The sequence below is a fragment of the Oryzias melastigma genome, linkage group LG2 (genome assembly GCF_002922805.2).
Source record: "Oryzias melastigma strain HK-1 linkage group LG2, ASM292280v2, whole genome shotgun sequence".
Lineage (NCBI taxonomy): Eukaryota > Metazoa > Chordata > Actinopteri > Beloniformes > Adrianichthyidae > Oryzias > Oryzias melastigma.
Window position 1 is genome coordinate 18733348 of NC_050513.1, and position 10956 is coordinate 18744303.

At 34.9% G+C, this 10956-nt stretch overlaps 1 long non-coding RNA gene across 1 annotated transcript in view; it reads left to right on the forward strand.

Annotated features, from left to right (window-relative positions):
- The first annotated feature begins 7440 nt into the window (after positions 1-7440).
- LOC118599859 overlaps positions 7441-10956 on the forward strand; it is a 12602-nt gene continuing 9086 nt past the window's right edge. Inside the window, exons 1-2 of the long non-coding RNA XR_004949388.1 lie at positions 7441-8145; positions 8221-8334. This is a non-coding gene — a long non-coding RNA (uncharacterized LOC118599859). The remainder of the gene's footprint in view (positions 8146-8220; positions 8335-10956) is intronic.

Genomic DNA, 10956 nt, shown 5'->3' on the forward strand with positions numbered 1-10956 from the left:
AGCAAAACACAAAATCCCTCCTTTTATTTCCTGTTTAACCTTTGGAGATGTTACCATGGAAATAAAATTTACAAATGTTTTGACTAGTACATATTTACTTCAATTTAAGCTGGAAAAATGGTAGAAAGTCTTTAAAAGTCTTTAAATTTGATAAGCTAATATGTACAAAATTGTTAAAAACTGTGAATTAATTTAAAAGAAAATTATGTGCAAAAAATATATATTGCTTGAAAGCAGTTTATGATTCAAAACTGTAATAGATCATTTGAATCTTTTTTTATATCAGTTTTATGAAGAAATCAACATTTTTTGGAGATTTTCTAAATGTTTGTTTTTTTCTTCTATTTTTCAAGAAGTTTAACATAAAAGTTAGTTCAATAAGACACTATTTAATGGATAGTACATTTTTTCTGTAAAAATATAATTATTAATCCCTACATTTTTATTTTAAGAATTTACTACAGCTAGTAATATAAAACTGAGTCAAATGTCTACGGTGATTTTATTTTGAAAAGCTATTTATCCCAAATTATTACTCTTTGATCAAATTTAAGCCTAAATTACTGCTAAGACCCAAAAAAAGTTGAAACGCTGCTCACAGTCTCACCATTTTTCATGGTCACAGACAAACTTTCGATCTCCTTTGTAACTTTTCCCCACCGCGACCGGCGGCCGTTCTTTCCCGCCGACGAGACCGCAGACATTAAGAGCAACATCAAAGGCGGAGATGAAAGCGGCGAAAGGTTGAGTCGCGGCGAACCTTGAAACACGCTTTGCATATCCCGATTTTTATCGATCGGCGCGCCATCGGATCATCTAGAGATAAAAGGGTGGGGTCTTAAATGATTAGCTGATGAATCTGATAATGGGGCGCGAGCCGTTACACATGCAAACCCCGAAAAGGAAAGAAGGAAAGAAGCGGCGAGAATCCTCTGGAGTTTACCATTATCATTAGGAAAAAGAAATGTCTTCAGCTTTTACATTTTACATCTGTTAGACTTCATAAGACACTAATGGGCGGGGGAGGGGTCAAAGGTGGAGATGGATGTGATGAAACCTTGCTGCAATCTCAGGAGTGGCGGAGGCACGTTTGAATTAGGAAAAAAAATAAAAGGCAGGAAATGTATATTTATTAGTCTACGAACCGTAGAGGGAAATAAGGTGTGGAACAAAGAGACTTTTTTATGCAAACCTTCTGAGGCGAGACGTCTGTCTTTCTTGAAATTTTCATATATATATATATATATATATATATATATATATATACGTAAACACAAATATATGTATACACATATATATATATATATATACATATTTATAGTATTTATAATTTATGTATAAATATATATACACACATTTGTTTATATATATATATATATATATACATACACACACACACACACACACATATATATATATATATTTATATATACATATATATCGGCTCATCCTGATGTTGATCCACTCCAGTCCGACGTTCACAGATCAATACTGTCTCAGGCTGTTAGGCGTAGAGCGGGGGAAGGGCGGCCTAATTGCAATCAAGCTTTAACCGACGATTGATTTCCCCGTTTGGGTCCAAGTTTTCCGAAGACTCTAAACAGAGACGTTGGGATAACATTTCTATTTAAAAAAAAGGCAACACTGCAAGCATGTCGTAGTAATTCATACGAGTGTCATGCAGCCATATGCCCCGGCCAGATTGGTGGTGTATTTTGGACAGCTGAGCTCTGATGATTCACGGCTGCTCCTGCGTAGACCAAAGCTAAGTGTACATTTCGCCTCAGGCTATCCTGCTGCCTCCGCGGATCCTCCGCGGAGAAGCATCTCCTCCAGCTTTCATCTGTTACCTGCACCTCTCATCGTCTTCGCTCGCTCGCCGGTGGTTAAAAAGAAAAAAAATACTAAAAACTGATGATGTAAGGTGGAAAAATGTCACGCTTTCCCACAACAAAACAAGAGTGATGGGGCATGACATAACGCCGCGGAGGGATGAAAATAAAGCTTTGAGGTTTGGGCACAACTTAGATTTCAAGCATGGAGAACAGATCAGAGCCGCTGACATCACAAACCCAAAAAAACCCAGAAAAGCTGTTTGAGGAAGAAGAAATCGCTACACGGGATCAAGTCAAATTTTATAAGCCCGTGCTTTAAGAACCTGTTAAAGTAATCTACGATCTGAACCCAGGCGCACCTCGGGGGCTCCTTATATTGATGCCTGAATAAAACATGCCCAGAACATTGAGAGATACGGCTGCAAATATTAATAACGACACCGCCACCGCCGTTCCCCTCTACCTTCCAGCAACGAAAACATAGACTTTTCTAAAAGCGTTGATCATAGCTCCTCTAAAAAGACGCTGTTTTTCAGAGTTTCCAAGGAAGTTATATCACAACTTCTGGATTTTTCTTGGTCTTTATGACTGTTTGAAAGTTCTAGAAGACGTCAAGTTCGTGTGATCATGCTAACGAACCTGGATGAAAAAGGAAAATGTGTCATTGGGAGTTGTTTGCGTGGATAATAGGATCATCTCTGAAGTATTCGAATTTTCTCAGCACTCCTGAACTATGTGCACTAACCATTTTGAATCTATAATTCCAAAACGAAGTGCTCTGGGAACTTAACCGAATTTTCTGCAAAATGCATTGCGTTTGAACTACTTGTCATTTGAAAAAAACATGAATACTTTCAAAAAGTAAATCATCAGAACTCAGTGAATACATGAAAAGTCTTTGTGAAATGTTCATACGTGTTACGCTTTTATTTCGGAAATCGGGTGACGGCATATTTGACGTTTAAAATAAAAGTTAGCTAGCATATGTACGAATGTCCTCCATACATACTGGTTTGTGTAGTTTTTGGGGTGTCTGAATCAATGACTTTGTCTGAATTCCTACCCAAATCCTTAACTAATAAAAAACAATATTGTGCCTTAGATTTTAAAAGCAATGAAAATGCTCACTACTTTACTTTCGTTTTGCCAAATGCCGGATATGGTGTCGCCAATTTGACAAAATGAAAATCGAATTATTACAAACATTTATTTGTGACTCCACAGTGTTTTGACGGTGAAAATGTGTCGGGTTTATAAAAAAAAAAAAAAAACGACATTTAAACATGTTTTTTTTCTTTTCTTTTGCAAATACGGTTTGACTGCAATGCATTGTGGTCTATATTCGCTAATGTAGAGAGGATCGATGCATGCTAGTTTTTTCGCAAAGTCTTTTTGGAAATTTCTAGGCCACTTGATTTTGAAATTGTAGAGCGGGACGGCACTACGAAATGGCGAACGCACTTTATAGTGGACTATGTAGTGTAGGGAAAGGACATTCCCAGAATTCCCTGGGAAATAGACCACGATGCCTTGCGTTTGATCGGCTTGTCATTTGAAAAAAAAAAAAAAAAAACTATGGGAATACACATAAAAAAAAAATAAAATAATCAGAACTCAGTGAATTCATTAGAAGGTTATGTGAAATGTTCATTTTTATTACGTTTATACTTCGAAAAATTGGTGATGACACATTTTTACGTTTAAATGGAAATTAGCTAGGACGTGTACGAATTTCATATATATATATATATATAAATATATATATATATTTATATATCTTGATGTACTATGTAGGGTGACCACCATTTTGTCGCAGTGTCCGAATTTTTAAGTCTGAAATTAAGAGCCCTGGAAATTTTCTAAATCTTTTTGTAAAATAGACCACAATACATTGCGTTGGAAAATTTGTTATTTGAGAAAAAAAAAAAAAACCTATGCAAGGGATTTTTTTTTCTACAAAAATTATATGAACCCATGAATAGTCTTCGTTAAATGTTTGTATTTATTAGCTCTTTACTTCAGAAATCATTGATGTGATATTTGCCATCAATAAAAAAAGTACCTAGTATGTGTACAAATTTTACACTACATCGCGTTGATATAACGTCCTTTCCCATTTTGTTGGGATGTCCAAAACTATCATTCCAAAATCCGGAATCTACAATTCCAAAATCCAGTGCTGTAACATATAAAAAATTTTATTAATAAAATACAGAAAATTCTGGAAGTAAAGGGGGCAAATAAACACATTTTGAGCTTTAATTACTTTTGTTATCAATATTTTGGGCATTTCATGCAGTTTTAGCAAATGCTAGCTACTTTTTTTATCCTTTACGGCAAATATGATGTCAAGAAAACATAATAAAGAAAATACTTTACAACTATTTATCTATCCACTGTTTTGATGATGATGAAAACTCTTTAAATGACAAATGCATTGTGGTCTATACTTGCCAATCCAGTGAACATCGATGCACTCTGGTTTTTACAGAGCATTCTGGGAAATTTTCCTGGTTAATGCAACCTTAGTGTTTTTCCAAGTTACTTTTTGTAAAAAAAAAAAAATATGACTAATTTTTGAATGACAGGAGCAAAGATGGAAAAAATGAGAAGAAACTGATCTGAACTGTTTAAGTTTTGCTAATCAGCAAGCTAGTGTTGGCCTGAAAGCTAACACTGGAAAATATAAACCCAAGTTTTAGGGCTCATTTATTAAAGTAAACAAGGTATATTACTAACAAATACATTCATTATGTGGCTTTGGGCTTCATGAGCCAATAATAAACATTTGTTTTATTGTTGAAAACCGTGTTTTTCTTCTCTCTAATGGTTTCTGACAGCTGTGTTTAGCGTTCAGTCATGAAATGTGATTTTAGAGGCTAATTTTACAACGTGTGTTTACAAAATCTATTATGGAGTTAGATTACAGACCAAAAAAAACACAATCAGTCCGACCTGTTGCAATCATTCAGGCTGTTTGAAAACACAACCTTTACAATCTATATATGTTTTGGTTTTTTTTTACACATATGTCTCAGCAGGATTTATAATATAAGAAATAACTATAGAATAATAAAAAAAAAAAATGAAACCGATTGGCATAAAAGTTAGAAGTTTTTGTAGGATTGTTGACCTCCAGCCCATAAACATCTCTTATACAAATTTTCTGTATATTATTTTGGAAAAAGAACTACCTAAAACAAATAATAAATGACATTTCAAAGCTTAAACTTTCCCCAAACATAATCAAACTCACTTGTTATTATGCTAACCCGCTAACGTCACATTTAGCATGTTTTGCTGTATGCAAACAAGTGAAAACGTTGCTTTAATGTGTTTGAGATCAGTAACGATGAAGCAAAAATGTTTCTTAAGTCACATAAAAAGAGAAAAAGGGAAAAAAAGTAATTTGATAAATGTGCTAACAAGCTAATGTCACCGTTAGCATTCTTTAATTTGAAAATACCAAAATAGGAAAAATATTTTTGATGTTCTTCTGATTTCTAACAGTGAATTTCATCTTTTGAAAGATTAGAAAAAAAAGAGAAAATAATTAAATTGTTTTTATAATAGTGTGCTACCCTGCTAGCATAAGCGTTAGCATTTCAAAGTTAAAAAGTGATAAAAAGCTACATGGCGATTTTATTTCACTGAAACTTCATTTTATTTTACACGAAAGACATTGTTGACATCAGTAAGAAAGAAGTAAACATGTTTATAAATCGTTTTAATGGAATTTACAAAAGTATGCCAACAAGTCATTTTTAGCAATCTTTAACTTTAAAAGTAAATTAGGCAAAATTGGAAAAACCTTATTTTCGTGCTCAAAAAAGTAAATATGTTTTTAAAGAAAACACAAACAGAGAAAAGTGATAAAAATTATTAACAAAAATATGCTAACGTGCTAGCATCACCATTAGGATTTTTTTAAACTTGAAAAGTATGTCTAAAATTGGAGAAAAGTTTTTTATGTTCTTATGATCAGAAACAATTGAAATTGGAGTAAAGGAAGAAAGATAAAAAAAAATCAAATGTATTTGAAACAAAAAAAATGAAACAAAAGTTTGCCAACCAGCTACCATAACCTTTAGCATTTTTTAACTTAAAAACTAAATTTGCCAAAATGGGGAAAAAATCTTATTTTCACATTCTTATGATCAGAAAAAATGAAGTAAAATTGTTTCCAAGATAAAGTAAAGTGAAAAAAGTAAAAAAAAAAAAATGCTAGCCTATAGTGTCACCGTTAGCTTTCTTTTTTTTATTTATTTGACAATTTAATATGCAAAAATTAGAAAAAACGTTTTATATTCCTTGTGACCAGTAACAATGACGTAAATATGTTTCCTAATCTATAGAAAGAGAGAGACAATAATTCCAGTGTTTAGAAAAGTGTGCTAATGTGCTAACGTTAGCATGTTGCAGTTTGAAATTTGAAGATGTGATAAAAAGCTAAGTGCCTTTTTCTTTCTGTTTTGATCTTTTTCTGAATCAACTCTGTAGTTTAGAGTTTGTCTTTCAACCAAACTGGTTTCGTATTAATTCCAACATTTCCCATTTCTGCACCTGAAAGGAGGCGGGGGGGAAGCTGCGTTTTGACCTTCCAGATGCTTCCAACGGTTTTCCCCCTCAGTTCAGCTCCGGTTTAAATGGGGCCTTGGCAGCAGCGACTTTCTTTCAAGTGATTCCACGGAAAGGTTTAAACGAGAGGGACGGTAAAGGAGACTCACACTTTTGACCTCATTAAATTATTTACATATCCTGGCGTGCCACCCGGACCGGTTCGCGGGGGCACATGAAGGACGGGGGAGTGGTGCTGCTGGAACCTGGCAGTCGGAGAGAGAAGGTTCAATGACAGGCGGGGAGGAAAAGCACAAGTGACCAGCAGGGATTAGCCAATCACAACGTCAGAAGAGCAGCCAGCTGTTCATTCTGGCTGGAAGGGAAAGGAGCCTCGGAGCAGGTGGTGCGGCCCGCTGCCAGCTGTGCTGCAAAGGAGGGCAAGAAGAAGACGATAAAAGAAACTCATCCTCGCCTAATGTGAGTATTTTACTGAATTACTTTCATTTTCTGTTTGCAGTCATTCCTAAAATCCTGCCTGGCTCGCATTTACTCCCCAAAATTCACACCAGCTTGCCATCACAGTGAGTTTCATGCTGGACTAAATTTATGAAATTATGAGCTCATACTTTGATGCTCCTGCTGAGATCTGCAACTTTGTATATCAAGAAACATGAATTAAAAAAAGCAATGAGTCGCTTTTGATCCGCCCCTCACTCTCCCCTTCAGCATCCACCACCAACCTGGCAACCCTATTTTTCCCCCTTTTTTTTCAACATGGCAGCTTTCTTGTCATTTAATCTCCATAGCAACCATTTTATTTTTTGTTCGCCTGGGGGTGACAAACAAGTCTATATCACTTTTAGATCAATCAACAAAAGTAAAATTTTTGATTTCCTTAGCAACGGAGGTTTTTCGTCGACTGCGCCCACGTTCCTGATATAGTCATATCGTGTGTCATATCGTTTTGTTCAGCTTGAGCCAGGGATTCATGTGTTCAATTTTCATTGTNAAAAAAAAAAAAAAAAAAATACAAACAACCAGGGAACGCCACTTTTGCTAGTTTGCCATTCTAACGCAATGCAGAGTCAACAACTTCTAATGCTAACATTTTGTAGCTTAATAAAGATTGCTTGAGGATTTAGAATTATTTAGATTGAAATCCCTAGGAGGAATTCAAATTTGTAGAGAGTACTACAGGTGGTTGTCTTTGAACATTTCCAGAGGGGCTAAGGTCAACAAAAGTTCAATTGTGGTTTCAGAGTTAACCCTGTAGCAATATGCATGAATATTTGTGAAGAAAAGTTTTCTTTTCCCACATTGTGCAAAATTGTCAAATTTCTTAGCAACAAAATGGCCACTAAATCGTGGCTTGTGTGCCCATCCCATAATAATCTCAAAATTTCCATTGACTATCTCTGATACATGTCTTTGGGGATTGTTAGTGAGTTTTGAAACATTCTTTTGAAACCCATAGAAGATTTTTGGTGAATTTTTTTGTTTTTTGTTCTGACCGTTTCTTTTGGGGACTTTTTAATAACAAAATTCCTGTTTTTATTTGTAAGTTCAAACCCCCCAAATCAAATAACTTCTCATTCTCTTAAGGTGGATGAGCTCCTTGAAGCTCCTCTTTCAGTTTAGCCCCCTGCTGGTTCCACTTTTGCCACTGTGATCATCTCAATAAAGTTTTCTTCAAAGCTGTGTCTGGAAGGAAGCCTCCATGTGCTTCAGGTCAACTGGAAGATCCATCTTTGTGAGTACCAAGAGCAAAACTCTCCAACTAACTTTAAAGTTTTTGAAAGGAAGAAACTTCTTTGTCTTTTAAAAGTGGCCTTTGTTCCCCCTGAGCACCACGTTGGAGGCATCACCTTCTGCCAGTTTGGGAGGAGGCCGAACAGCCGCTAACACATTCGGAGTTGTTGGATTGAACTTTGACCATCGAGTAGGTGGAATATTTTAATACATTTCATCATTAGGGTTGGTTCAGGAGTTTGTAGAACCACCTCAAGCAGAATCTTGCTTCCTTATAGGTGGGAATGTTTGAAGGGGTTTTCTCAGCTCAGTTGAGGTCATCTTCACAGGTTCTTCAGGTTGAACAAATACCTTGATATTGCATTTTTGTTTCATCAATTCATTGTGGATTAATAGTTGGACTTTGAGGTGTTCTTCATGGTAAATATTTGATTAACTCATTGAATGAAAGACTAAATCTGTTGGTTGAAGACCTTTCTGAGGAAGTTCTGATGTTCTGAGGCGGTCCTTCAGGTACAGACCGATAGTCCTACCAAGGTCAGACGTTAGTGGTCAACATGTTTTATTGGAACTTTTGTAATTTTTTTCATGAGATGCAGTTTTTGAGAGAGATTTATTACGAACATACAGAGGTCATTGATCATACTGTTTTAAATGAACTTTTCTTCTGTTTTTTTTTTAAAGTTGGAGTTTCCTTATTTTGTTTGTTGCTAACCACGTTGGTGCCTTGACACCACGTTCACCACCATTCTTTTTTTTTCTGGTGCTAGTAAAAAGGAGGTTGGAAACTCCCAGAATTATTTGAATTTTTTAGTTTAAAGACAACCTTTATGAAAGTATGCTCAAGAGCGTGAGTCCTGACTCTAACCGTTAGCCATGCTAAATGGCAGGAAGCTAACGAACAAGTTCCTACAAAACCAAAGAAAGTCTTATCAAAGTACTTATTTTAATCATTTTATTTGTTGTTACCTCATTCATTTAAAATGCTCCATGAGGCTTGTAGAATCTGAGTTGGAGCTTGTAGTTTTTGTCGCTTCATGTACGTTTTTACGCACACCAACCAATCCGTACCGATCTTAGAGCTTTTTGTCCCTGGATCCACTCAAATTACTTCTATAGATGTGTACAAATATACGTTGATACAGCAAATCGCTAGCTAGCACTCTTTACTAGCGCCGTGCATTTTCTACTTATACAATTCTCATATTTGTAAGATTTTTTATTTTTTAATCACAACATCGTTTGGTTGTTCTTTGAAGTTTATTTTTACGTTTTTACGCGTTTTGTTCCAGATTTTGAATTTTCACCTAAAACTCAACTTCAGCTATAGAAAAAACCTTTACTGAACTCAAATACAGTTAAGTTGGCATGTATGGGGTGAAAGGGGATGGACTCTTTTAAATCAAGCCACCTAGTGGTTACGTGGTGAACTGACCCGGCTCCAGGTCCAGTCTGTTCACTTTGATTTTTGGGTCGAGCTTAGAGGATCTTACCTGTGTATCAAAGTGTCCTTGGGCAAGACAATGAACCCCATTTGGCCCCTGGTGGTTATAGGTTGGTGCCAGCCTAAGTCTGCTATTAGTGTTTGAATGGGACCGTCACTGTGAAGCACTTTGGAGGCATTGACTGTATATAAAGAACTGGACTGAGCGAGTGTGATGTCAGCTATATAAGATGGCTCACTAAAAAAAATAAAAATGGCTAACTTCCGGCTCCAAGGAAACTATGTCAATGTAGATGTTGGAACCAGAAATGGTCAATAAGCTGTCATTGTTCGGGGTGAGTCAACATTTCCATGGCAACCACGCAAAGCGAGCTCAACAAAATCCGTCAGACATTCAATGTAAGACTGCCTACTTTTATGAAAGAATCTGATTGGTCAATTTTGTTTTAACTTGAATGACTTCCCCTACAGAATAAAATAATGGAAACAAACATTTATATTAGCTAGAATTCTGACAAACACAAAGACTAATAGCTCTCTATGAAATTTTGGGTTATTGGAGCCAGTAGGTACTTCCTGTTTGGAACAATAGGGGGAGGAGTCATTCAGATAAGTTCTCATTATGAGTCTATGTTTGGACCTAAACAGAAGGTAGAAAAGCACTTCTATAAATATCTGCTTTTTACTAGTTTGATTTTGAATGTGCTTCAAACAGGAAGTTAAAATGCTATCTGTGGATCCAGAGGACCAATAAATGTTTATTTTGGCAGTTTGGTTGTCTCTAGCCAGTGGAATTAACTTCCTATGATACTTCGGAGCACTTTTGTTTTTAACTTTAACACCATAGATAAAAACACACTTATATATATATACAGTATGTATATATATATAAATACATATATATACTATATATATATATATATATATATATATATATATATATATATACATATATATACACATACATAGTGTGTATATATATATATATATATACAGTATGTATACACACATACATATATATATAAATATGTATATATATATATACACATACATACTGTATATATATATATATATATATATATATATATATATATATATATATATATATATATATATATATATATATATATATGTATGTGTGTATATATGATAAAATATATATAAAATATAGAAAATAATAAAATATACAAGTACGTTTTCTGATATAACAAAAAATGTTTTACGCCCTAATTTTTTTGGTATTTTTAAAATTTCGCATTGACCTTGAGAGTCCAGGAACATCTGCCACCTGCAGAACCCATTATTTATCTGTTTTTTAGGAAACCTACAAACTCCCATGATTCCTTCATCAATCCACAGAAAACTCCA